The sequence below is a fragment of the Ursus americanus genome, unplaced genomic scaffold (assembly GCF_024610735.1).
Source record: "Ursus americanus isolate L20-20 unplaced genomic scaffold, mUrsAme1.1.p SCAF_140, whole genome shotgun sequence".
NCBI lineage: Eukaryota > Metazoa > Chordata > Mammalia > Carnivora > Ursidae > Ursus > Ursus americanus.
The window spans coordinates 94,018-121,861 of record NW_028273722.1 but is presented as its reverse complement, the minus strand read 5'-3'; the positions used below and the strand labels follow the sequence as shown (position 1 = coordinate 121,861).

Below are 27,844 nucleotides of genomic sequence, written 5' to 3'. Positions count from 1 at the left end.
TCTCTTCTTTTCACTATTTAATATTATATTAAATGTTGCTACATAACTAGCAGATATGAAATGAAAGAAACGTGTAGACTTTGGCAAGGGGAGAGCCAAAAGCCATCCATGACCTCCCATAAACAAATGGATTAGGAATATCATTTGTGGGGACACAACTCTTCCCCAAGGTGCTGAGGTTTAAAATGGGGATAGAGAAGGCATAGCTGACCACAAAGAAGCAAAGCAGCCCAGAATTTTTGGAGACAAAGGATTAATTTGAAGTCACAAATGGCCGGATTCAAGATTCAAGACAACCCCCCTGTTAAGTCAGAGGCAAGGCTAAATGCTTTGGTAGCACCTGCCTAGACAGTCTCCAGAAAAGAGCACCTTATCACAGATATGGCCAGAAAGAGGGGTGTTTGGGGAGCACTGCTCCTCGGGAAGGAACATTTTCCCATGCGCTGTGGAAAGTTATAATAAGTAAGTTACATTACCCATTCCATTCCCGGAGAATTTTCAGAGAAGAAATGAGGAGGCAGGGCATTCTTTATTCCTACTGGAGGGAATTGTTTGGCTTCCTAGCTGTGTTTCCTACTTTCTCATGCTTCTTCTTTCCTTTTCAATTGCCCCATCAGACCCCCCTACACCGAACTAAGAAATGTTACCCCAAACAGATTAAGCTGTCCTCATGTAACCAATCTTTCCCCAGTCCACCTTCCAACCTCTCTTGCTTTCCTTCTCAGACTCTCCCAAACCCCAGGTGTCCAGCCAGCTCACTCTCCGCATCCACCCCTGCCTCACACAGAGCCCCAGGTGTCCAGCCAGCTCCCCTGCGCCGGCTCACTCTCCACATCCACCCCTGCCTCACACAGAGGCCAATGGCAAGTGGCGCCCACATGCCCTGCTTAGCAGCCAGGGTGAAGCCTTCTTGTGAGAACGGAGCTATCCCCTAATGAGAGGTAGGAGAACACAGCTATTATGCCCTGCTTTACTTCTTTGGAGCTGCTCTCTATCCCCATTTTAAACCACACCAACTGACCAGCAGCCAGGCACATCGGGCACCTCATGCCTCATGACAACGCTGGACGATTGGTATGGCTATTCTCCAATTACAGATGAGGAAACTGAAGCCCAGAGATGTGTGCATGTACTCATATAGAATATTGCAGGGACGTAAGGGAACTGACGAAAAACCCAAAGGTGCAGAGAAAAGTACAAAGCAAAATTACCCATCACCCACCCTCCCCTCGGAGCCACTGTTCACTTCTGTTTTTTTCTTTTTTAAGATTTATTTATCTGAGTGACAGAGAGAGCACAAGCAAGGGGAGAGGCAGAGGGAGAAGCAGGCTCCCCACTGAGCTGGGAGCCAGATGTGAGACTTGACCCCCAGACCTGGAGATTATGACCTGAGCCAAAGGCAGATGCCCAACCATCTGAGCCACCCAGGCATCCCTGTTCACTTCTTTATATACTTCCTTTCACTCTGTGTGTGTGTGTGTGTGTGTGTGTGTGTGTGTGTGTGTGTGTGTGTGTGAAAGAGAGAGAGAGAGAGAATAATCCATGACATATATGGGGTTTGTTTTGTTTTTCAAAATTGGGATGATACTACTTTTATTAGTTTGCTAGGGCACCACAACACAATAATGTACCACAAACTGAGTGGCTTAAACAACAGAACTCAATTCTCTCCAGTTCTGGAGGCTAGAAGTCTGAGACCAAGACGTCTGCTGGATTGGTTCTCCCCAGGGCTGTGAGGGAGACTGTGTTCCAGGCTCCTCCCCTAGTGTCGGGGGCGGGGGGTTTCTGGCCATCTTTCCTGTTCCTTGGCTTCTTCTCTGCCTTCACCTTCACCTGCTCTTCTGTCTGCCTGGCTCTCCACATGACAGTATTTTTATAAGGACAACAGTTGTATTGGGTTAGGGACCCACCCTACTCCACCATGACCACATCTTCACTTGAATAATTACAATTACAATGACGCAATTTCTAAATAAGTTGGCGTTCCAGGGAACTGGGGGTTAGGACTCCAACATATCAGTTGGGGTGGGGAGAACACAATTCAACCCATAACAACTATTTACACAATATTTCATCTCTATTTTTTTTCCACTCACCATTCTATTGTGATCATTTTCTGGGACAGGTGCATTTTTGTCACGGAAGGGGACTGGAAGTTGCCCAGGGCATATGTGGGCAGGGTGGAAGGCCTGGGTGGGGCATCACCTTGGGGAGCAACCCAAAGCCACGGGGGGAAGGCAGGAAATGGAAAGAACATATAGAAAGGGCAGGAGAGCTGTGAGAACATGGACCATCATCATGGTTTGCCTACCTCACGGGTTTTCTAAGTACTTCCCAGAAACAGGTGTTAGAAAAGGAAAGCTGCCAGGACCTCCCAGGACCTCCAGGCCCAGCTCCCCGCCCATACCCTCATCCTGCCTGGGAGAGCTGCAGAGACGCAGACAAGAGGGAACGAGTGTGAGGGAAGTTCGGGAAGGTGAGTGTACAAGATCTGTCAGCTAGGAAGCACTGCGGTATGGTCATTAAGAAGTCCCACACAGACTCAGAGAAATGTGTTTTCAAATTCCAGCTCTGACTCTCGTGTTTCTGTACGATCTCGGGCATTATTACTCAGTCTCTCTAAGTTTCAGTTTCCTCGGCTGAAAATGGGCCTGATTATAGTACCTATTGACAGGGTCGCCGTGAGAATAAAAACGAGGTGATACGTGTAAAGGGCTTGCTGTGGTGCCTGGCCTGAAGAAAGCCCCTCATGCACGCAAACCACAGATACTCCCCATCTGCGGCTCCTGGGGGCTGCGCTGATGCTAAGGACGCAGCAGGAAACAGAAGTGACACAGCTCCTGTCCTCACACAACGTATGTCCTGGAGAGAAAGGTAGATACTGAAGGAAAGAAATACACTCCTGAAGCCTGTCATTAGAAACTAAGTAAATAATTTGAAGGAAAAAGTGATTTCTGAGAGAGAAGAGTGGGGAAATGGATTTAGTTTTGTGGGGATGGGAAGGGAAACGCTGAGGCGGGGGCACTCTGAGGAAATGACAGTGGCTGAGACCTGAAAGTCAAGTTGGAAATGGCCAGAGGGAGGGTGGAGGTGGAGGGGCGGGGAAGAGGATCCCAGGTAGAAGGAATCAACCAAAGACAATGAGAGCTGGGTGTCCTAGAGCAACCCAATGGTACCTGAGTTCCTGCTGGAGAACCCGGCTGATACCAGATCTTGTAGGGGGTCAGGAGATCTCTGTGGCTGCCTGTACTGCCCAGGCAGTCACAGGGGAGAGGGCAGTCAGGGAGAGGGTAGGAGAGGTGGGAACACCAGGAAAGAAGAGGGACAGGGCCCAGGTGCAGAGGGGGGATTCAGAGAGAAGGATGAGGTCTAAACAGGACCAAAGGATTTGACAGCTGAACAGTCCTGTGAGGCCTCTGACTGAGGTCAGAGTGAAAGCTAGCTTGCACGGGGTCAAGAAGCAGCGTGTGGGGAGGAAGTAAAGGAAGAGGAGGAAGTTAGCATATATTCTTTTCAGAAGCACTATGATGAAGAAGAGAAAACGGGTGATAGCTAAAAGGAGAATGGCTTTGTTTATTTTTCTTTTAGATGGGGGCATTTTTGAGCATTTTTCTCAGCTGAGGAGAGGGATCCACTGGACAGACCTCCAAGACAGGAAGAGAAAGTAGGACTAAGTCAGCTTTCAGGAGGCCTCATTCCTGCGGCTGTCTTGCCTGCGATCAGAAAGTGGTAGACTCTGGTGTCTTTATAGGGCCACAGACCTAAAACAGTGCAATTTCAGTCAGAGATATGGTTAGTCAAAAACTCTGCCCACAGCATTTCCATGGTTTTTTTCAAATTAAAACTATACATTAAAATAGTCATATTTTTAAATTCTGGATTTCAAGGCAATAGGCATTTAAAGTAAAATTTCAGGAAATTCCTATCCAGACACAATTAAGAATTTATCCCAATAACACTTTAGTGCAATTCATGGTCCCCTTAATGTAATCCTGGTTTTGGTTTTTAATTTGATAGAATCCTTTCTTTGCATTTACCTTGGATTGCTTCCTTGGGTCAGAACCCTCCAGGGCAGCCCCAGATTTCAGGTCAGTTTGGCACCAACAGCTCTTTTCAATATTTTAAGTCTTAATTTCCCAGTTGCTCAGAATTCTTCTTCCTGCCTCAACGGGAGATGGAAAGACAATGGTCCTGCTGGACTGACGGACCCAAGGTACAAAAAAGTCTCACGTTACCTTCTCAGCTTCTCATCAGCTAGGAAGGATCCACATTCGCTGTCTCACTTCCTCCCTTTCTCAGGCAGCAGAAGAAAAAAGACAAATTACTGATTTTAATTTATATCAAAACTAAACATGCACAAAGTCGACAGAATCGAGTAGTTCTATATTAATAACTAGTAGTTCCCCACTCCACCCTTTCACCACATCCTGGGGATTCCCTTCATCTCTTATGTTGAGTATTCTGGTTCTTGAATTCCACCTCTTCCTCTTTCTTGATTCACGCCATTGTTTTGGTGGAGCGCATCCTCCAGTAGCTTCCTAAGAAAGAAAGCAGGGAAGACGTAACACACCATGAGTGCCCTGCCCATATTCTCCTGGCACCTGCCACATCCATGCAGTCTAAATTACCAATACAGGGGCGCCTGGGTGGCTCAGTCGGTTGAGCATCTGCCTTCAGCTCAGGTCATGATCCCAGGGCCCTGGAATCAAGGCCCACATCAGGCTCTCTGCTCAGCAGGGAACCTGTTTCTCCCTCTTCCTCTGCCTGCTGTTCCCCCTGCCTGTAATCTCTCTGCCAAATAAATAAATAAATAAATAAATAAATAAATAAATATCTTTTAAAAAAATTCCAGTACAAATGCCTCTTTGTCTGAGGGCTTCTTCTGGACAGCAAAGGTTTGCTCATGAAGAGTTAGGGATAATCAACCCCCTTCTCCCAGGGAGTAGCTCTTAACCAATGAGCAATGAGGGTTAGTGGAATAAATCCCTCAGCTTACTCAGCCCTGAGTGGGGATAACTTTGAGCCATGATTTCCACACTGGTCTCCGAGAGTCTCTGCGAGGAATCAAGTTCCAGGTGTTCACAATAACTTACTAGATATAGTAGCTTCCTTGTTTCACTTCCTCACGGTCCTAGAGGTGTTTCCTGGATCATCTCCCAAATAAATTGCTTTTGCTCTTATATCTTCTATCCCATGTCTTATCTTTTTGCTGTACTTTCTACTTTTCACATCTTCTGGTGAGTTCTTTTTTTCTGGGATCGTATTTAAATTTCTAAGATTTTTTTTTGTTCTCTGACTGTTCCTTTTAAAAAATAGCACTTAATCCATTCAACTGTCAATGGACATCTGGGGTCTTTCCATATTTGGGCTATTGTGGACATTGCTGCTATAAACATTGGTGTGCAGGTTCCCCTCCAAATCATTATTTTTGTATCCTATGGATAAAGAAGATGTGATACACACACACACACACACACACACACACACACACACACACACACTGGAATATTACTCAGCCATCAAAAAGAAGGAAATCATGCCATTTCCAATGATGTGGATGGAACTAGACAGCATCATGCTAAGTGAAATAGGTCAGTCAGAGAAAGACAAATACCATACGTTCACTCCTATGTGGAATTTAAGAAACAAAACAGAGGAACATAGGGGAAGGGAAGGAAAAAGAAAATAAGATAAAAACAGAGGGAGACAAACCATAAGAGACTCAACTCTAGAACACAAACTGAGGGTTGCTGGAGGGGAAGTGGGTGGGGGGATGGGGTGACTGGGTGATGGGCATTAAGGAGGGCACTTGATGAAATGAGCATTGGGTGTTGTATGCAACTGATGAATCACTAAGTTCTATCCCTGAAACTAATAATACACTACATGTTAACTAAACTGAATTCAAATAAAAAATTTTTTAAATAAAAAAATAAAATTTAAGCAAATAAAATTAAATTTAAAATGGCATATAGAAATACATATAAATATAAAAAACTATTTTTAAAAAATAGACTATCCTGTCTCATCTCTCTGAGGATACTGATAATTTTTTGCTTTCTTTTTCTCTCAGAGATGATGCCACTTCCAAATGATCTTTAGAGAATTTCTCTCCAGTGTTCTCAGAAAATCTCCAGGCTGGTTGTCGGGGTTACAATCTATGTAAAGGAAGAAGGCAGGGGGTCTGTAAGTAATCTCCTTTTTTCTTCAGTATATTTCCTTCTCACAACTGTGCCTGGTCCTCCTTCTGTCTTACTGTCCCAAAGAATGAAAAAAGCTCCATTTTTTGGCCACTGTGGGGAAGGGTCAGTCCACTTGAGAGACTCAAGGGGAAAGGGAGAGTTGGGGGGACCTCTTTGCTTCTTGAAATTTCAACTCATCTTACTCTTTTTAGCCACAGCTTTATTCACAAAATACCAAAGTTCCTGGTGCCACAAATTGCTGAGTGCGTAGAGAATTCTGAAGTATAAAGCAAGTGACATTAGCTTTCTCTTCCACTGGCTTAGAATTCACCTTACTTGGGTCTCTTGGTTCAGTTACCACACATTCATCTACGTTCCAGGTTTTAAAATTATCCTGCGGTTACCCTTTTCATATTCTCTTTGTCCTTGCAGGTTTAGCCTTAAAAAAAAATCCATTTACTTAAATTCTTGTTTGCTTATGTATGCATGAAGTAATTCTGGAGACTGGGGCACCTGGGTGGCTCAGTCGGTTATGCATCTGCCTTCTGCTCAGGTCATGATCCCGGGGTCCTGGGGTCCTGGGATTGGGCCCACATGGGGCTCCCTGCTCAGTGAGAAGCCTGCTTCTCCCTCTTCCTCTGATGCTCCCCCTACTTATGCTCTCTCTCTCTCTTGCTTTCTGTGAAAGAAGAAAGAAAGAAAGAAAGAAAGAAAGAAAGAAAGAAAGAAAGAAAGAAAGAAAGAAAGAAAGAAGAAAAGAAAAAAGAAGAAAAAAGAAAAGAAAAATCCCAGAGACACACGTAACAAACTAGTGAAAAGCTTACAATGGACAGGAAGACAGTGGGACCCAGGCCAATGGGAGATGTAGATGAGGGAAACTTTTTTCCTCTGAGCCTTTTTACATTTTTTTGGTTTTAGAACCATGTGAATATATTACTTAACTTTGGGTTACGTTCTAGGAGGGAGTGGAGCACAATGTGTGTGTCTAATCTGTTCTCTTTACCTGGAAGTCTCAAGTGTTATTCTTCTAAATCAGCATTCTCGGGGTTGAGACCATGCAAAGCTTAGCCATTCTAAGCACGTTCAGAAGCTACAAGCAAAAATATGGACAAATTTGACTCTGTGAAAATTAAAAATTTCTGCAAGGCCCAAAACAAAATCATGAAATAATGTCAGAAAACCAAAAACAAATTGGGAAAAAATCTTTTCAACAAATATGAAAAAGGTACAGTTTCTTAAAATCTGGAGTTCTTACAAAAGAATTAAGAACAGATTGAAATCCAATTGAGAACAATAGACAAAGGAAATCTATAGAATACACAGGTATTTACAAGTACCTTTTTTTTTAAGATTTTATTTATTTATTTGACAGAGGGACAGCCAGCAAGAGAGGGAACACAAGCAGGGGGAGTGGGAGAGGAAGAAGCAGGCTCCCAGCAGAGCAGGGAGCCTGATGCGGGGCTCAGTCCCAGGATGCTGGGATCATGACCTGAGCCAAAGGCAGACGCTTAACAACTGAGCCACCCAGGCGCCCCTACAAGTACCTTTTAAGTATATGAAAATGCTCTACCCCACTCATGGTTTAATGAATCAACATTAAAATAAGAAACCAGGTGTGCCTGTGTGGCTCAGTCAGTTAAGCGTCTGCCTTCGGCTCAGATCATGATCCCAGGGTGCTAGGATCAAACCCTGCATCAGGCTCCCTTCTCAGGGGGAAAGTCTGCTTCTCCCTTTCTATCTACTTCTCCCCCTGCTTGTGTGCTCTCTCTCTCAAATAAATAAATACAATCTTAAAAAAAAATTAAATGAGAAACCAGGAGCGCCTGGGTGGCTCAGTCGGTTAAGCATCTGCCTTCAGCTCAGGTCACAATCCCAGGGTCCTGGGATGGAGCCCCGCATTGGGCTCCCTGCTCAGTGGGGATCCTGCTTCTCTCTCTCCCTCTGCTGCTCCCCCTGCTTGTGCTCTCTCACTCTCTCTCTGGCAAATAAATAAATAAAATCTTAAAACGAGAAACCATTTTTCACCTACCAGAATGACAACATTATAAAAATCTTATAATACACACTGATGAAGTAAGGATATGGAAAACAGGGAGACTAAGACATTTTTAGTAGGATTAAAAGTTGGTGCAGCCTCTTTGTAGTACAGTTGGATACTATCTGTCCAAAGTTTCAAAGTTATACCCTCTGGCCCAGCAACTTCACTACCAGAAATTTGTCTTATGTGTATGCTTGCACTGGGCATTAAGACATATCAAAGGCATATTTACAAGGATATTCATTACAGCCTTATTGGTAGTCATAAAAACCCTAAGCAATGCAAATGTTCACAGAAGACTGGCTACATAGATTATGGAATCTTCATTCAGTGAAATACTAAGCAGCCATTCAAAAGAACGAGACTCCTTTATATTTATGGAATAGTCTCCAACATAGATTAAGTTTAAAAGCAGAATAACGAACTGTGTGCATAGAATGACCCCACTGGTCTGCATGGTGGTTTTTAGAAAGTATTTTATTTTAAGATTTTACTTCTTTATTTGAGAGAGAGAGAGATAGCCAGGGAGAGCATGAGAGGAAAAGAAAGGGAGAAGCAGGCTCCCTGGCAAGCAGGGAGCCCATTGCGGGGCTCGATCTCAGGACCCTGGGATAATGACCTGAGCCGAAGGCAGACACTTCACTGACTGAGCCACCCAGGCGCCCCATAAAGTATTTTTTCTTACAGACATTGACAGGTTTACATACACAGAGACTATCTCTGGAGGAATATATAAGAAACTAGCTACTTTGACTACCTCTCAAGAAGGAAAGTGGCACAGTAAAAGGCCAAGAAAGGGAAGGAGATGTTGTTGTTTCTGTCTTAAATATTGTTTTTTACTTGCTCTTTTTCAATCAAGTGTATGTTTTAGAAAAACAATGGACGTACTGGTCAGGGGTTTGGGTTGCAAGCCACAAAAACAAACTCCAATTAATTTAAGCAGAAGATGCATTTATGAAGGGATATCGGGTGGTTCACAGGTGCTGCAGGAGGACTGGAGACCCCAGGTTTAGCAGCAAGCCAGAAACGCCTTCTCGAGTTATGCTGCAGAACAAGGGCGTGAAGGGTAACGCTGCTGGGACGGGACACCCCGAGTCCAGATGCCCATCCCCGCTGCTTGAACCTGCAGCACAGAAACCTACCAACATCGTCTATATTCGGGGCTGCTTCAAAGCATGACGGGAACTCCAAAGTCATCTAGTCCAACCTCATTTGTGGATCAAGAACTGAAATAGTTCTGGGGGTGGGGGGAAAGCAGGTGGTTAGAGGCTTCACCCAAGATCACCAAGCCAGGAGAGTAATAGAGCTGGTACTTCTCTAAGACCCGTTCTCATCGCATTGTGTTGCTTTCTGCAACTTTAAGAGGAAGAGGGAGGGCAGTGGCTGGTACTTCTCTAAGACCCCTGCTCATCGCATTGTGTTGCTTTCTGCAACTTTAAGAGGAAGAGGGAGGGCAGTGTTCTCTTTGTAAACACTCAGATGTTCAGATCACACTCGATTTCTCAGACAGCAGGGCTGGTGCTCCATGCTTGACTTGCTGCCTATGAGCTCTGCCGTGAAGTTTTACTCTTGCCTTCTGCACGCCTTTCTAACCTCCTTTAATTCTTCTTTAATTTTAATTCCGGTAGAGTTAACATACAGTGTTATTTTAGTTTTAGGGGCAATATAGTGATTCAACAGTTCACTATATCAGTACTCATTGTGATAAGTGTGCTCTTAATTCCCTTCACCTAGTTCACCCATCCCCCCACCTCCCTCTGCTAACCATCGATTGTTCTCTATAGTTAAGAGAGTCTGTTTTCAGTTGGTCTCTATTTTTTCCCCTTTGTTCATTTGTTTTGTTTCTTAAATTCCACATATGAATGAAATCATACGGTATTGGTCGTTCTCTGACTGACTTATTTCATTTAGCATTATCCTCTCTAGCTCCATCCATTCTGTTGCAAATGGCAAGATTGCATTCTTTTTTATGGCTGAGTAATATTCCATTAACTCTTTTCTGGGACTACCAGTTTTGCACTTTCCAATCTTCTCATGGCAATTTGTATTACTTCTCAAACCTGGCTTTATTACTTGCTGATGTCTTGGGAAAATATTGAATAAGACATAGTATTAGATGGATGACAAAAGGAGAAGAAACAAAGAAAGACAAGTTCATGTAGGTGCCAATCATTTATTTGGGGAATGGTCATTTAATGCTAGATAATGAGGACAAGGGTGAGCTACAAATCAGAACTAGATATATTTCTTGCTCTGTAGAAGCTTACTTTCTAGAACAGTTGCTCCAAACTGTTTTCATCATGCCACTCAAGCCAAAAAAAAAAAAAATCACATACCCAACAACTGCATATTTATTATAAATAATATAAGCTCTACTGTACTGGTTTTTGAATATTGGTAAAGCTTAATTTTCTTAGTATCTTAAAGAATAATAAAAACAAGTGTTCACATATTGTCTTCCCACACCTCAGTAGATATCACCTTTGGCACCCCCTTGAGCATGGTTCCAATAGGGGAATCAGATGGATACCCCAAAATACTATACCATAAAAAAGTGTGAAGAGGCCTGTCACATCAGAGTGAGCAGAGTATTCTTAGAGGATTGTGGAAGCATTGCAAAAAGAAAGGAAAGCTGAGAATATTCAAGGGCTCCTGACCTAGATCCTGAGCCCAGCTTGGGCCATGCATCAATCCGGGCTTCAGTTCCTTGGCTGGTGTTTGTGCAAAGACTGCTTGATAAAAAGGCTGCGAATGGGGGCCTCTGTCCCCTCTGAAGCATCCATTTCCCAGCACCTCAGGCTGGGAAACATGCCATCCCATGATGTTAGGGACAGACACGTCTGACACATGGCCCAGAACTACCTTTGACTGTCCACACAATCAACAGCGGAGTGGCAAGTGCCATGGATGTGGAGGCAGGACACTGAATCCTGGCTCTCTTGCTAACCAAAGGTATGACTACAGTCCCTCAGCTTCTCTGAGCCTCAATTTTCTCATCCGTAAAGTGGAATAATAAATGCCTTCTAGGATAGGGGTGCCTTAGTGGCTCAGTCTGTTAAGCATCTGCCTTCAGCTCACGGGTCCTGGGATCAAGCCCTGCTTTGGGATCCCTGCTCAGTGGGGAGTCTGCTTCTCCCTCCCCCTCTCCCTCCCCCACCCCACCCATGCTCACTCTTGCTCTCAAATAAATAAATGAAATCTTTTTTGAAAAATGCCCTCTAGGATATTAACAACTGCTAACATGTGTTGGGTTTTTCATTGTGCAGTACACGAATCATCTCATGAGCTCCTCATGACAACGTGATGAAGTAGATGCTATGATCGTTCCCATTTTGCAGGTGTGGAAACTAAGCCCCTACTCTACCCACTGCGCTCCCTGCTGACCTCCCAGTGCTGCCCGGGGGTGGACAACTAGGTAACCTGAACCCTGAGGTATGCACAAGGTACCCTTACACATCGTGTAAGATGTAGTCATTGTCCTCAAGTCTAAATTCAAACTATGCTTCTCTACACAGCCTTGAGGGTCAACAAAGTAGGATCTGGTTGGAAAGAAAAGGTGGAGAAAGAGAACTTTAAAGTTACCCTCGCTATTTTGGGTGTATGAGTCTGGAAAGAGCGCCAGGTGAAGAATAAGGAGACCAGCTCTGCCCGCACTTACACGCTGCGAATCTGGACACATCATTTGAGCTGAGGTTCCTTATCTCTTAGGGATCCTAATAAACGAGCTCTACGGGGTCTTCTTGTTGACTATTTGCTAAACGCGCCGCAGTCTGGACTCTCCCTGCTGTCGGAGCAAGTGGCCTAGCGCGGCAGGAGCACCGGAGGCGCTGCTTGGGTCGGTGGGGGCTCACTCGGAAAAGGCCGCGTGGGGGCCCCAGCTACAGTGGATGGCGACTCTGGCCAGAGCTCTGGTGGGCTGGGCCGGTAATTACAAGGAAATATTGCAGAGAACGTTTCTGTTGTGGTTGTTCCCTCTGTTGACTTTGGGCAGTTCTGTCATTTTTGAACTGACCCTTCCCAGATGAGATCATCCGTTTTCAGCTGGGTAAAGCCAGAGCCTTGCAGCTGATGGGGTATTTGAATCCGCTGTGGTTCGGCCGCTGGAGGGAGGCCAGGGCAGCTGACCCCCCCACCCCACCCTAGCTTCAGGGAAGTGAGGCCAGGGCTGCAAACTTGCTGACAGTGGCCAGCGGCCTGCAAACCCAAACATCCTCCTCTCCTCCGCCTCAGGGGGGCAACCCGAAGAAAACCAAACCACTAGCTTTCCAGAGCAGGGAGTCTCCAGCCGAGCCCCCTCCCTTGGCTCACAGCCTCTTGGGGACAAGGTTACAGTTACAAATTGAGAACTGCTGACGTCTCCTTTTTGGTTGTTGTTTTAAAAACAAAACAAAACAAAACAAAACAAAACAAAACAAAACAAAAAACACAAAAAACAAAAAAACAAAAACCACATGTACGCTTTCCTTCATGACTTAAAGCTTCACATAGCTGATTCAGACCCAAAGGTATATATTTGCCTGCTTTGCTTTTCTTGTTTTCTCAAGTTTGAACAGTATGAACGCGGCCATTTAGGAGTCGGAGAGAAGGAAATCTCATCTGCGCAGACCTTTTTCCTAAACTTTCCAGTTTCTTTTGGCCTCTGAAAGCCAAATAGAGTCTTTTATGCCAAAGATTAGAAACATCTGGCCCTCACGTTTGAGCAAGGCTGGGCTGAAGTGCGCAGAGCCAGGTGGAATGGCCTGCCTATTTGAACTATGGAATTTAAAGCCTCGAGAGGACTAAAAGTTACTAAATTCAACCGCCTCGTCTTATAGATAAGGAAACAGGCCCAGAGAGGTTAGGACTTACTTAATGTCACATATCTTGTGAGTGTCAGAGGTGAAGCCAGAACCCGGAGATTAACTGGAGGAAACTTGCTCCCACCTACCGCTCCTTACATAGACCCAGGCACAGGGAGGAAACGAAAACAGAAAGAAAATGTTTATAAATATGCTTAAGCACTCTGTTTAACTATTTCCACTTGTGCTTGCTTCCGCTCAGTTCTCATCCACGGGCTAGCTGTGCTTCCTCAGGAGAAGAAAGGGATTCAGTGTTCCCAGAGCACCTACTATGTGGCAGGTGTTCGCGAGATTATTTCGTGGTGGAATTTTCACAACACCATGAGGGAGGCATTATTATACCTGTTTTGCAGAGGGTGAAACCGAGAGGTTAAGCGCACTTGACCAAGGTCACATGACTCAGAAGCGGTGGGGTCAGGATTCGAATCCAAATCTCTCCAATGCTGCAGCCTCCAGAGGGCCTGACACCACATTGCCGTGGTCACTGCGCGTGTCACAGTTTATAGTTTTATACTTTCCCGCTTTCAAAATCACAACCTCGTTTTCATAAGTATTACTTTGTGGACATAATCATTCATGCAACAAATATTTATTAAACAGCTTCTCCACGCCAGGCACGATCAAGACGCTGAGGCTATAGCCGGGAGCATTGTGCACGGATCCCCGCTCCCGGAGAGCACAGCTTCTATGGGCGGACGCAGTCGATAACCCAAATCCGTAAGTCAGTCTAGGTGACAAGTGCGAGGGCGCGAGGCGGGGCAGTGGTGGTGGGGGGGGAGAACAAAACAAGGCTGGGGAATAGGAAACGTTGTGAGCTGGGGGTGGGGAAGGTTAGCAATTCTAAATGGGATGGTCAGAGAAGGAAAGTCTCCTCTGTGACATCTGAGCAGATCTGAAGGTGCTGAGGGAACAAGCCAAATGGGTATCTGGGAGAAGAGGGAAGGGCAAGTTCAAAGTCACTGAGGCAGGAGAAGGCCTGGTGTGTTCAAAAACAGTTAGGAACCCTTAGGGCCAGAGTGGAGTGCGCAAGAGGAAAGATTATCCGATGGAGTCAGAGAGTAATGGGGGCCAGATGAGCCAGGGCATGGGACCAAGAAAAACACCAGCTTTTCTGCTGAATGAGAAGGCGGCCGTGGAAGCTTTTGAGTGGAGGATCGACACATTTTCATTTTTGAAATGATCCCTGTGACTACGGCGTTGAGAGTAGACCAGGGGATGGGGAGCGGGGCGGAAGCAGAAAGACACATTGAGAGGCCGTTGCAATAATTCGGGTGACAGAAGGTGTGACCGGGACCTGGGGAAGTGAAGGGTGCAGTGAGGAGCGAGGCAACTCAGGGTGTATGTTGACAGTGGGACCAGGGTGATCACCTCCTGTCTCACGTGCCCGGGTGTCGCAGAGCATCTATTGTGGGATCTAGGTGTCCCAGCGGGCATTATCACAGATCATCTTTCTATTCACATTGCCACTCACACTCTTTGCATGTCTTCTTTCCTTAGGATGAACTCCTGGAGCTGGATCACTGAGTCAGAGAAGGGGACCATCGTTATGCTTCTTGTTCCATATTGTCTCCTCCTTAGTAGGCTCCGCCAGCAGGGCCTGAAAGATCCTTCATTTAAGATGCTCCGGAATTCCTCTCCTATCGCCAGCATCTCTCACCCTCTCTCCCACTAGGGTTTTCTTCTTTTTCGCCCTCTCCTCCTTCTCCTTTTGAGGAACTTATAAAAGGGAAGGGTAACAAAGATAGACAAAGTTTAGTGCTCGCTACGGACAGAGGTGAGCAAAGACATGGAGGGATTTCTTCATTTTTTTTCTTCATTTTTCCTCAGGGTCTTACAGCCCTGAGAAAGGGCCAGCTGCTTCCCTCAGTTAGATGGAATCTTCTGTAAGAATCAACAAACTAACAATACTGCTGACTTGGAGACCCCCCCTTTTTTTTTCCTTCTGGGGAGACCAATGGACTTAACAATTTCAATTATCTTCCACACTGGCCTCTGGTGCTAGATCAAACTGCCTCCCCTGAACAAACATTCCTCTCACCAGGGTGGGAAGTTCACAAACTTTTTGACTCGGTTTATTCCCCTCCCCCATCTGTTTGACTCCCCTGTCAAAGGATGCCCTTGCTTTCCACCATTCCAGAGCGGACTTGCTCAGTCTTCCCTATCCAATTTCATTCTAAGTATGGAAAAAAATGTTTTCATTATGTATTAGGGGCAGATGCATTCTTATGGACTGCAAGACCAGTTTGTCAATTTCTGCTGGTCCTAAATTTCATACAGAAATGCAAGAAACTCAGAATAGCCAGACGATCTTGGAAATGAACAAAGTTGGTAGACTCATGCTGAAAGACTTCAGTAATCAAGACGGTGTGATACTGGCATAAGGATAAACATTGGGATCGATGGAATGATTTAAGAATCCACAAGTAAACCCTAACAATTATGGTCTGTTGATTTTTGACAACGAGGCCAAGAAAATTCAATAGGAAAAGAATAACCTTTTCAACAAATGGTGCTGGAACAACTGAGTAAACACATGCAAACAAACTAAGCTGGACCTCTAGTAAATATCATACACAAAAATTAACTCAAAATGAATCACAGACCTAAATGTAGGGGCTAAAACTGTAAGACTTTTATTTTTTTAATTAATTAATTAATTAATTATTTTGACAGAGAGCACGAGCACATGAACAGGGGAGAGGCGTAAAGGGAGAGGGAGAAGCAGACTCCCCACTGACTCTGGGATCATGACCTGAGCCCAAGGCAGACGCTTAGCCGACTGAGCCACCCAGGTGCCCCAAAACTATCAGACTTTTAAAAGAAACCTTCAGAGTAAGTCTTTGTGGTCTTGGATTGGGCAATGATTTCTCAGAGAGAACACCAATACAAAAGATTGATGTGTTGAACTTCATCAAAATTAAAAGCTATTGTGTTCAGAGAATGCCTTGAGAAAAGCTGAAAGGACAGCCCAGAGAATGAGAGAAAATATTTGCAAATCATAAATCTGATAAGGGACTTGTATCTAGAATATTTAAAACTCTTACAATTCAATAATAAAAAGACAATTCAACTTAAAAATGGGCAGTTACAAGAGACTCTTTTCCAAAGAAAACATACAAATGGCTAATAACACAGAAAGTCATTAGGGAAATGCAATTTCACCCACTAGAATGGCTAAATAAAAAAAGGCAGACAATAACAATTTTTGGTGAGGATGTGGAGAAATTGAAATCTCATACACTGGTGATGGGAAAGTAAAATGGTGTAGCCACTTTGGAAAATGGTTTGGCAGTCCCTCTCAATGCTAAAAATAGAGTTACCATATGACCTAGCAATTCCAATCCTGGCTATCTACCGAAGAGAATGAAAACATATGCCCACATGAAAACTTGTACGTGAATGTTCATTGCAGCTTTATTCGCATAATAAAAAAAAAAAGGAAATTACCCAAATGTACCGCAGCCAACAAATGGATAAACGAAATGTGATACAGCCATACAGTGCAATACTCTTTGGTAATAAAAAGTCACGAAGTACAGAAACAGGCTACAATATGGTGGAGCTTCAGAAACATTTTGCTAGGTGAATGATGCCGGGCACAAAAGACCACCTATCGTGTGAGCTCATCTATATAAAATGTTTAGTGCAGGTAAATCCATAGAAACAGAAAGTAGATTAGTGGTTGCCTAGAACTAGGGAGAACAAAAGGGGGGTGGGGGAGTGGAAACGGTGTGTGAGTGCTAACTGGTACAGGTTTCTTTTTGGGATAATGCAAATGTTCTAACATTAAGGTGATGGGTGCAAAACACTATATACTAAAATCATTGAATGGTGTACTTTAAAGGGGTGAGCTTTACAGAATATACATTTTATCTCAGTATAGCTATTTCTAAGAAGTGGCTGCTTGTTCTGGGAAAATGACGCCACATTGTTCTGTTCAGTGCCCTCAAAAAATTAGTTCATGTAATGCATGAAGGAACATGGAATGGGACTGGCCTACAGGGTCGCTAGTAATAAAAGCTGGAGACAGAGAGGGGCCAGGGGAAGAGGAGGACAGCATAAGGGACGGGGGAGGGATGATAAGGAATAGGCAAAGAGATGCACCCAGAAATGAAGACATAAATCGTCCTAAGGTTGGAAAGCCGGGCGGAAAAGGGAGAGGAAATGTGGGAATGGAATTTGCAGGGTATCTTTACGCTATAGGAATGGAGGTGGGATGGTTCAGAGCAAAACTGCAAAGCAAATAATTAAAAGAATAAAAACTTCACTGATTCGCTATGTGTATCATGCTGTGTAGAGCTGATGGGAATTACTCCGTGAACGTATGCGAGCACTGTAGATAATTGGGAAAGGAATCATGCTGCTGTTGCCAAATTTGTATCAAAGCACAATTATAATGCGATTCTGCAAATAGCCAGAAAAGATAAAGTGTTGACCCTTCTTAACAAAGCTGTGAATTAACATGAGGTAACTTTTAGGAAACTGCTTCTTTGTCTAAGCAGAAATCCACGTTTATAATCCTATTTGTATATCTCTTGCCCCTCAAGAAGGGTATTTTTAATTTCTAAAACTGTCTTCCCTAAATTAAAGCTTTTTAGAGAGATGTCGGATCTGAAATGTGTCCATTTTTTTAAATGAGGATTTTAAAATAAGAAACTTGTTGTATCTAGTAAGACACACACACTCGTGGAGGCACACACTGTCTCCCCAAAGTTCAAAGCATGGTGAGATACAGGTCACACCACTATTAGCCTGTCCCTGGCAGGTCATGGCCTTGCCGACTCAAGAGCCCACCTCCTCCTCACAGTGCGTCACATAGGGTAAAAAAGCCCGAGACAGATCAGCTGTGACCAGGGCTTACTCATCTGTACAGATGCTAGATGATGATAGTTATAATAATTAGCATGTGTAAAGGGCTTTGCGGTATAAATGCCACCACCGTGCATTTGATTTTCATTTAATTTTAATCTTCAGAGAAACCTCTTCTTTTTTCTCCCCAGGGGAGAGAATCAAAATTTAGGAATGAAGTGAGATCTCTCCTTGAGTATGTAAACATACCTAAACCTCTCTCGGTCTAAAAAAATGAAATCCATTCTTTACTTCACGTGCCCTCCAGCCAACTCATCTCTCTCCTCCTGAGGAAGCTTTTTCAAAAGCAGCTCACACTCATGATCTCCCCTTCTTTGCACTCATTTTGTCCATTTCCCTGTGTAAGTAATGTAGTGTGGCAGGGCAGGTCACAAGCTGACAGCACCTGGGGAGCACAGTCAGCCCGCTCTGTACAGCTTGGATCATGCCTGGTTATTAAACACAACTTGTGGGTTTAACAGAATGAGTCCTTGACCACTCAAGTCAGCGGGCAACCTCTGGGCAGGCAATCTGGCTTGGGAAGCATGTAGCATTCCTCTGAGCTTCAAGGAGCTTCCGATTCTTGGCTACTTCCCTGTCCTTCCTCTCTGAAAGGGAGGAAGAAAGGAAAGAAGGAGGGAGGGAGGGAGGCAAGGATCGTTTCAAAGCAAAATCATCTGACTACAGACTCCATTCCCTTTTTCCTTTATTAGGATCCATTCCAACTCACTGCTGTTGGGGCTGCTAAAACAGAGACCACGTTTTTGCCACTTTAGATCTGGCCTTGTAAGAGAAGAACTCTTTCCCTCACCTCACCTCCTATCAAAGTACCTACCATTCCTCCATTGAAATTTCATTAACGATCTAGATCTTGGAAGATTTTCTGGGACGAAGAGAACACAAAAGTGGAGCCTATCAGCAGAGGTGAGCCAGCAGAAGGGAAGGGGGTTTGCCCAAAGGCATGCTTCACCTGCTCCCCAGTGCTCCCAGGAGTCAGTCCTGGTCACTTACAGGAGAGGAAAATGGGGTGACAGAAGGCCATGAGTGAGTTCACAGCCTTGGTCCACAGTGAGTTCTCTCTCCCCTCCCAGCTGCACGAACCATATTTCCTGTTCTCTTATGTGAAGTGTGAGTCTGGCACTCTGTGAAGACGCAGTGCCCACTTTCAGCCAAGCAAAGCGGCCTTTCCTCCAGATTGACATGGCTGTGCCTCTTCTCAGTGCTCTGCTTCTCCAGCTGCAGAAGCAGGGCCCGGCTCCAACCTCCCCAGATCCGGAGAGAATGAACCACTACGAGGCTCTAGCAGTCCACGGAGTTCCCAAACTTACCAGTGTTTCAAATCTAAACATAGCTACTACCCACTTCCCTGCACTTTCCACCCGCTTCCCTATAATTCAGGCTGCTGAACAATCAGTACCTCCTTTGACAACAAAGGGGACAAGTGTGAAAAGCCAGGGTAGGCGATGGGCAAACTCAGAAAGTAGGTGGAACATTTCTCTGATGTGCCATCTCGTTCCTTTCTCCTGCTCCCTCTCCTGAAGTCAGCAGAGAGTCTGCAAATAGTCATGTGTACGTGAGTGTGAATTTCAAGTTCTCAAACGGTAGCTCATAGGGACTTGATCTTTCCTTATAAAATAAAACAGTTTCGGCCACCACGAGAAACAGCTTGTCTGGCAGGTAGCCAAAGGACTTTCAGGGACCACGGGGTCCTTCATCTGACCATCCCACACAGAGAGCTCCTTCGAAACATGCACAGAGCTGGACCAGGCGGAGCATCTGAGACGGAAGGTCCACAGTCATTCATTTCAGGGACTTTCCCCCAGCCTCTGCCTCTCTGGTGGCTTTGCTGTCATCACCCACCTACTTAGGCCAGACCTGGGGACACTCATGGGTGACCCAGGAAGGCTGGCTCAGGGGAAGTGGAGGACAGGCTGTGCTGATGATTTATTAAACGCTGTGGCTTCTTCCTCCTCCACAAGGCTCCTCATCAGAGGGTGCAGCTTGGGTCATGCTGGGCACTCAGCAGCTTTGTGGTGGGTATCGGTTTGTTCTTCCTCCCCTTTGCTTTCGATTCAGTGCTTTCCTGTTGCAGTCTGAGCAGTTCTATTTAACCACAGCCCCACAGCAGCTACCGCTGCATGCAAACTGGGTCCATCGGGGGGCAAGTGTAGGGCAACCCGAGGGGAAGAAAGGGCTGAGAGGTGAGAAAGGAGAGTGGTGTAAACCAGCTGGAAATGAAGAAAAAATTCCCAAGATAGAATGCCATGATGAATAACAATCCAGAAAACATTCCAGTAATTTAAAAAATATGTTCCAGCTCACATTCGGCTATGGTAAAAGTCAATCCTGATCTAAGTTAATCAGCTCAAATATATTTTCATTGGAACATACCTTTGGAGGTATTTTTCAAAGAAATAAGAAATCTATAGGTGAGATGAGGTGAACTGGGGTTTTAATTCAAGAAATAATTTAAAATTAAGTATCCAAATTCAGGTCTGATTCAGGAATAAGATAAATGACAATTTGGGGGTAGAATTTAGATTAGACAGGTTTGAGGCCCAGGCAAAGGAACAAGAGTTTGTGAAGGCCTAGAAGCAAGAGAAGGCAGCGTGTGTTTGCACCACGGGAGGCCAGCATGAGTGGAGCGCAGGCTGATGGCAGCTAGGCAGGTGACTGATCGTGGAGAGCTTACGAGCCATGCTAAGACGTTTGGACTCTAGCCTAAGGATAGTGGGAAGCAACTAAATGATTTTAAATGGAGGAGGTGAATTTACCAGAAGTGCATTTATAAAAAAACCTTTCTCGTAGCTGGTGGAAAATGATCCAAGGGGAGAAAAACTAGAAGCAGGAAACCAGCAAAGACTTACAAAAGTCCAGAGGTGACTGCTTAGGCCAGGTGAGGATGAGAATAAGTGGGTAGATTCAAAGAAGTCGATTTTACTGGACTTGGTTATTGATTGAATGGAGAGAGTGAGCAAAAGAGAAATCAAAGATGAATCCCCGGTTTCTAGCTAGAGCAACTGGGTGGATGTTGTGGCATATATTAGGAAAAGGAACATCAGAAGAGGAATAGTCTGAGAAAGTGAGTTGATTAATATGACTTAGGAATATCCAATCAGAGAGGTTCCAGAAGGTAGTTGTTATATTAGTGTGGAGTTCAGGGGAGATGAGATTTGGGAGTCAACGGCATATAACTCTCATAAAGCCATGGAAGAGAGGAGATTTCTCAGATGAGGTGTAGAGGGAAGACAGGCTGACATAGGACAGGGTCCTGAGGAACACCAACACCTAAGGAGTTGGTAGAGAGCTTGCAAAGGTGCCTAGGATCCATGAGGAAGGTAGGGGGGAATAACAGTGTGTGGAAACCACAGGAAGACGGTGAGTCTATCGAGGAGATTGATGGTGTCCGTTTCTGCTCAGTGTCAGGTAAGACAAAGATTGATATAGCCACCAGGTTTAGTAATGGGGGACATTACTGTCCTTCATGAAATCCCCGTCTGTACAGTGGGAGTCGGTGCCAGATTAGTCTGTGTGTGAGAGAGGGAGAAGTGAAGAATTAGAAATAGCAAGGCGTGCCGACTGTTTCCTCTCCCTCAAATGCCCTTCCACGCTTTACCTACTTGGTAAAATCTTCCTCCTTCCAGGGTAGGGGTGAAGTGAAGGATATTTATAAGCAAGCAAACACAAATCCAAGGAATATTTTCTTTTCCAGATGCAAATTCAGCCAGGGCTGGAAGTCAGGAAGTGGGTGACTTACTCCATGCTCACCAGACAAGAACTTTCAACCAATAAAGGAGGTCTGTACACTCTCTGGTGCCAGTGTGGGGGTGTTGGTCTACATTAAGCCAAGAATGTGATGCAATTCTTAGGAACAGGAAGAGGTTTAGCTGGGATGGGACGAGGACTCTGACTTGAGGGAGGTGGTAGAAGGAGTGGAGTGGGAAAGAGTAGTTTTTTTTTTTCAAAGAGCAGAGCTACCAATGAGCTGACAAAAGCAGAAGGGATTGAAAAACTATACCTGAAAGCCGTTCTACCCCATCTCTAATTACAGTAAAGCACACAGAAAAAGGATCAGATTCAGAATTGTACCACCTCTTGTACCACCTATTAGGGGAGAGAAAATACTCACCTCAGGACTCTCTTGCCACAAGGGACCCCCGCCTGCACTTTTCTCTTCAAGCAAGGAACAGCTATTCTAATCACGGATGAGAAAATTTATCAGTAAGATGGGGATAGTGGCTATCAACATACATGATAACATGTAGAAAAGCACCTTACATGCTATTTAAGAACAGTTCACGGTTGCCTGGGTGGCTCAGTTGGTTAAGCATTCAACTCTTGATTTCAGCTCAGGTCATGATCTCAGGGTCCTGGGATCGAGCCCCACGTTGGGCTCTGCACTGAGCATGGAGCCTGCTTGAGATTCTCTCTCTCCCTCCCCTCCATCCCTCCCCTCACTCACACTCTCTCTCTCTCTAAAAAAAAAAAGAATGCAAACAATGAATCATGGAACACTACATCAAAAACTAATGATGTACTATATGGTGACTAACATAACATAATTTAAAAAATTAAAGTAAAAAAATTTTGAAAAGAACAGTTCAAATGTTAGCTGCTGATGTTCTTACAAGGTATACAAGCACAAGCATATTTTTAAACAAATTTGAATAAGAAATATTAGATACAGATGACATTTGCTCTGAATGACACAGACGCATGTTATGGCAGACGTTTTTAGACACTGTTGGGAATCTTTCTTTGGACTTAACCAGTCATCTTAAATGGAAAGAATCAGCCCTGAACAACTTACTTTCTTCATGCTTAAAAAAAATTATTTAAGAATTGGTGCTCTGTGAGATCTAAAAATCTGGGGTTAAATGGAAAAACATGGCCAGAGGTTTTTGGTTGTACAGGTCAAATCATTAAACTGAGATTAAAGAAATAGCCCAAATTATTTTCCTCAGAGGACAAAGAAAAGGCAAACAATTATTTTAAATGAGTGTATTTTTGTTATGGTATTTATTTATAGCAATGAGATTTGCCTTGTCTGTCACATAAAGACCATAATTTTTTAAAAGCTCTTCTCTTTTCAGTATAGTTGTTTTCCAAACACTACATTAGACACTTTGAGGAAGTGGCAGTCTTCAGACTGGAGTTTTGCTGCCCTCTTCTGGGAACATGAAATCATAGCCCGAGAAATAGCCTGAGAAATGGACCTGAATACTGCCACACAACCAGACCAGGCAGAAAACGGCCCCATCAGTAATAAAATGATCACAAAGGAAGGTCGTTAGCTTCCAGAGGAACGAGCAGAATTGCATTGATGACCACTGCTTTCCTTGAACAGTTAGAATAGTCATGATAATAGTGATACACTGTGGTACTTAGAGATCCCTTCATGGCTCATAAAATCTTCGCGACCGTTATTGCATTTTTACCTGCTTTTATCCTCAAAGAGTGCACGTGAAGTGGGTGAAGCAGGTCTCATTCCCACTTTCCAACCATAGGAAACTGAGGCACATGGTACCTAAGTAACCTTAAGCCTTACAGCTACAGACTGGCAAGCTGGATTTAGAAACCAAGTCTCCTGGCTCTGGGTTCAGTATTTTCCAGCCTTCCCCACCACGTTCCCCACAGACCACTGCTGCATGTGACGGCGGTAGTTTGTCTCTGTTGTGGTTTCATATAAATCGCTATCCTTTTCCAGTAATGTCCATTTTACACTACGCTGTTTACCTAACTGATGAAAATAAATATACTGTTCTGTATAATTCTAGCAAGGCTACACTGCTATTGCAGCAAAAAGGACAAAAACAAACATATCTACATAAATCCCACAAGCAAGTGGATGGGCTGTAGCAGAACTTCTTAAACTTTTGCTCAAAAGTTCTTTAGTGTTTTGTTTTGTTTTTAAGAATCTTCAGCAAGCAGACTTCTGCAATAATAAGTCCCAACTCTGCTATGGGGAAAACTGAGTTTTGAGAAAGATGAAAGAAAAAATAACGACGAAAAAAAAAAAAGATGAAAACAACCAAGAAAAACCAGCTCGAGAGTCAACGTACTTTCATTCTAAAGTTCTAACTGTGCAAATAACATGCTTTGATATTAATGTAAATGGCCGAACAAAAGGCAAATAAATATGCTCTTCAGTCCTCACTTTTATAGGGCTTACTACCTGCCTCTGCATGCCCAGCCCAACAAACCTCACTGCCTACCCACACTACTTGCAAGGGCGTCACTGGGAGTTTGGCAGGTGCAAACTGCCATCGGTTGCTCACAACTAAGCCTTAAACCAGTTTTTTTTTTTAAGTTCTTTTTTTAAGATTTTATTTATTTATTTATTTATTTATTTATTTATTTATTTATTTATTTAGACAGTGCACACAAGCAGGAGAGGGGCAGAGGGGGAGAGAGAGACTCTCAAACTTTGCACTGAGCCCCACACTGGGCTCAATCTCACGACTGAGATCATGACCTGAGCCGAAATCAAGAGTCGGGTGCTTAACTGACGAAGCCACCCAGGCCCCCAAACCAGTTTCTTAACTCTAGCATGGTAAAATATGTCTTACTTTATATGGCATGGTGGTCAAGGTATTTATAATTGAACTGGAGTCACTTTTTCAGATGGCAATTTGGCAAGGGGTTGAGTGACATGAAAAGCTCGCTTAATATTATCCATACAATATACAAGCGTGATGCCTCTGTGGCCAACTGAAAACATCCCCAGACCGATATCTGCCAGTCTATTTGACTTTTGTACTTTCTCTTCAAGTCAAATTTGTCTCCACATCTTAATCTCTTCTCCCTCTTCACCTTCTTACTTCCAATTGTTTCTGCCCTAAACATTCAATTTCATTTGCTGTATTATCTCTCTTCCTTTTCTCCGATGTCTTCACCATATATTGCTAGAATCTTCCTGTTTTTCCTTTATTTTGTTTTTCTGTTTCATTTGCCTTTTCCCCTTCCCATCCCTTATTTAAGGTGGGGGGGAGGGGGGAGGCAGGGAGGGCCAGAGGGAGAGAGATAGAATCTCAAGCAGGCTCCACACCCAGCACGGAGTCTCAGTAAAAACTCATTGTGCAAGTACTTTCTATTCAGCCACGATGTCCGTGTGTGCAGGTAGTAGAAAAAGAGTATTCAATACACAACACTCAGGGAGTCCTGATTCCATCACTAGGAGTCTTTGAAGGTGAACTTCACCCAACGAGAGATGACTGGGAAATTTTGGCTTTCGAACAGCTGGTCACTGTTGAATAGACTCAATTGTAGATGTAAAACAAAAATCTGGGAGTGGAGCAGGTGGGAAAAATAGGAATAAGCAGCATCTGTTTCACTGGGTGGAAACAATAGTATACGAAGAGTCAGGTTAAGACGGAGGTAAAGAGAAAATAGAATAATGTCAAACGTTTGAGGTTGAGGGGTCACTTACAACTTAGAAACTGAATGTGAAAAGTTTGACAAGCTAATACGGAACCAAAGATGCCCAAAAACTTTTGGTGCAATGTTCAGCCCTACCTCTACAACCTTCTTAAACACCACACTCACATATAGGCACACATAAGAAGAAAAGAAAGCAAATACCACAGAACGACAAACAGATGAAATTTTTCCCCCATAAGTTAACTATAGCCTAAAAGAGATGGAGACTCAGTGTTAAATATGGCGAGAACAACCAAGAAGATTTACTTTACTGTATACCCTGATACATCAAATCAACCATGATAGTAGGGATTAGAGCACCAGATGCAAAAAATACACGAGTCGAATCGTTGAACGCTACATCAAAAACTAAAGATGTACTATATATTGGCTAATTGAACATATTAATTAAATAAAATTCACAAGTGCACAATGATTGTCAAAACAAATACTTTAATGATATAGAATGGGGAGGAAATATTCTTTTCCACAGCACAATGCCAGCAAATACACATTGTATAGGAAGGATAAAGTTAGATAGAATTCTTCCAATGTACAAACACAGATACGGTTATGATGCACCACAGGGATCATTACAGATGGCAAAATTTTAGAAAAAGACTTTAGAGAAGAAGATCTTCATACATTCTCAGAGAACCCCTTGCCAAAATGCTAATTTTAGAAGAAAATCATGTGTCCTGCTATGAACAGATCTGATAGGCCCTCCATAGCAAAGTAACCAATGAAGCTGTCACAAGAATGGTGATGGGCAAACTTGGACCCTCTTGGTCTCCGGGTGGGCTGAGCTGGGACACACACAGCGTTAACTATGGAGTGTCCTGGCCAGAGGGTTAGGCTGAATTTAGTCAGGAGGAAATGATCAGACAACTTCAGGATGTAGACCCTTAAGCCAAGACATCTGACTGTCCCCTACAAACAAGGAAATGTCACCACCAGCAGACACAGCCACCTAAGGGTGAGGAGATGTTTTGGGTTCAAAAGGACTAAAAAAAAAAAAAAAAAAAAGGAACACATTCTTTTTAGTCCTTTGGAACCCAAAATATCTCTTCTCGCTTGTGTCCTCTCTTCTATGTGGTGACACTGACTGTTTGAAGAAAGTCCAGTCATCTTGTTCAATGATCTACATTCTCAAGTTGTCTGGTAACTTCCTCATGCTCAAATTCAGGCTAAACCTTACCAGCAAGAACACCTCATAGTTAATGCTGTCTGCTCCTAGGGCAGCCCATCTGGTGGCCCAGAATGTCCAGTTTGACCTGTGGTCTTTTTCCATGGTGCTCCTGACTCAGGTTCTCTGCAGGGTGGAATTGAGAGCAGCAAGACTTAAGGTCTGTCAAAACTGTGTCATCTAGTCAGGCATTGGTCTCCTGAGGGATTTCTCACAACTGGAGCTGAAGGCTAGAATCTCTCTCATCAAAGCAGTCTTTTGCAGTCAAAATCACAGAGAATGGCTTGTGACTGTGATGTTGATTCTCAGCAAAGGATCCCACCTGTGCTGTGTTTGGGCTTTAAGTTGATTTGCTGTTCTAGATTTCTTTTCATCAAGTGGAAAATGATGGGGTTTTGTGATGGGGTTTATGATGGGGTTTTCTTCACATGAGGAATCTCTTAGTTTCTGAAGTACTTGGTATCTGAGAGAGAAAGAGAGAGAAATCAAATGTGAGTCTTGGTCAGATGGCTGAGCCTGGAGGGGTGGCTACCTGGTGACAGATGCCAGGAGCAAGCTGAACCCCTGTCCAGAAGGAGCCTAAAGGGGGGAGCCGCAGGCAGCCTGAGGGGGAGAGTGAGAGCCACAGGTCAGAAGTAATACCTCACTAAACTGAGCGTCAGCCTGTGTTGCAGGATCCAGGGACCCCTGTGCTCCCCCACTCCCCAGCGGAAGCCTGGTGATATCCCAGCTCAAGGCTGCTGTGAGCTTTGGCCAGATCCCAACTACCCCTTCCTCAGTAGCCACTTCACTCTTGAGCCCCCTTCATCAGAATCCCAAGTGATGGCTTTCTCACACCTCCCAGAGAGGGATGCACCTAGCACCCAGCACACACGTTCAGAAACAGACTTTTGTAGGAAGGAGGGGACCCTTGGCAGACAAACACACCCCCTTCTCACCCTTGTCCCCGTCTTCTGAGGAGGAGGCCAGGCTATGGAATGAGTCCCAAAATGTCAGAGCCAACAGGGGCCTCAGCCTATCTCCAAGTTCCTTTCTGCCATGTGCATATGAGGACCTCCTAAAGCCATGTGACCTGTGTCTGAAAACCCTGGACTGAAACCCTGGCTCAGGCCCTGTGCAAACATGTGGGGAAAGGGAGAGGAAAGCCTCTGATCTGGAGGTGTGGGCAAGCAGTAGACATTCTTGGTCACTTGGCTGGAGAGGAACAAGCCCAAAGGGGCAGAGGAAAGAGCTCAAGGAGGAGAAACTCAAAGGGGAATTCACAAAAAGAGAGCAGGGGTGTTACCATGGCCCTAGTCATTTTCACTCAGGGACGCCAACATTCTCTGAAGGT

The 27,844-nt window shown here is 44.3% G+C and overlaps 1 protein-coding gene and 1 long non-coding RNA gene across 2 annotated transcripts in view; one reads left to right on the top strand and one right to left on the bottom strand.

Moving 5' to 3' along the window:
- Positions 1-22,081, top strand: part of LOC123780211 (uncharacterized) — a 31,825-nt gene extending 9,744 nt beyond the window's left edge. The window contains exons 2-9 of the long non-coding RNA XR_015723615.1: positions 2,675-2,874; positions 6,074-6,186; positions 11,559-11,652; positions 13,659-13,775; positions 14,556-15,890; positions 18,620-18,830; positions 21,619-21,703; positions 21,958-22,081. This is a non-coding gene — a long non-coding RNA (uncharacterized LOC123780211). The remainder of the gene's footprint in view (positions 1-2,674; positions 2,875-6,073; positions 6,187-11,558; positions 11,653-13,658; positions 13,776-14,555; positions 15,891-18,619; positions 18,831-21,618; positions 21,704-21,957) is intronic.
- A 3,680-nt stretch (positions 22,082-25,761) lies between these two features.
- The window catches only part of LOC123803586 (NBPF family member NBPF4-like), a 52,764-nt gene continuing 50,681 nt past the window's right edge, over positions 25,762-27,844 (bottom strand). Inside the window, exon 23 of the mRNA XM_087860576.1 lies at positions 25,762-26,974. The gene's annotated coding sequence lies outside the window, so the exon portion shown is untranslated. The remainder of the gene's footprint in view (positions 26,975-27,844) is intronic.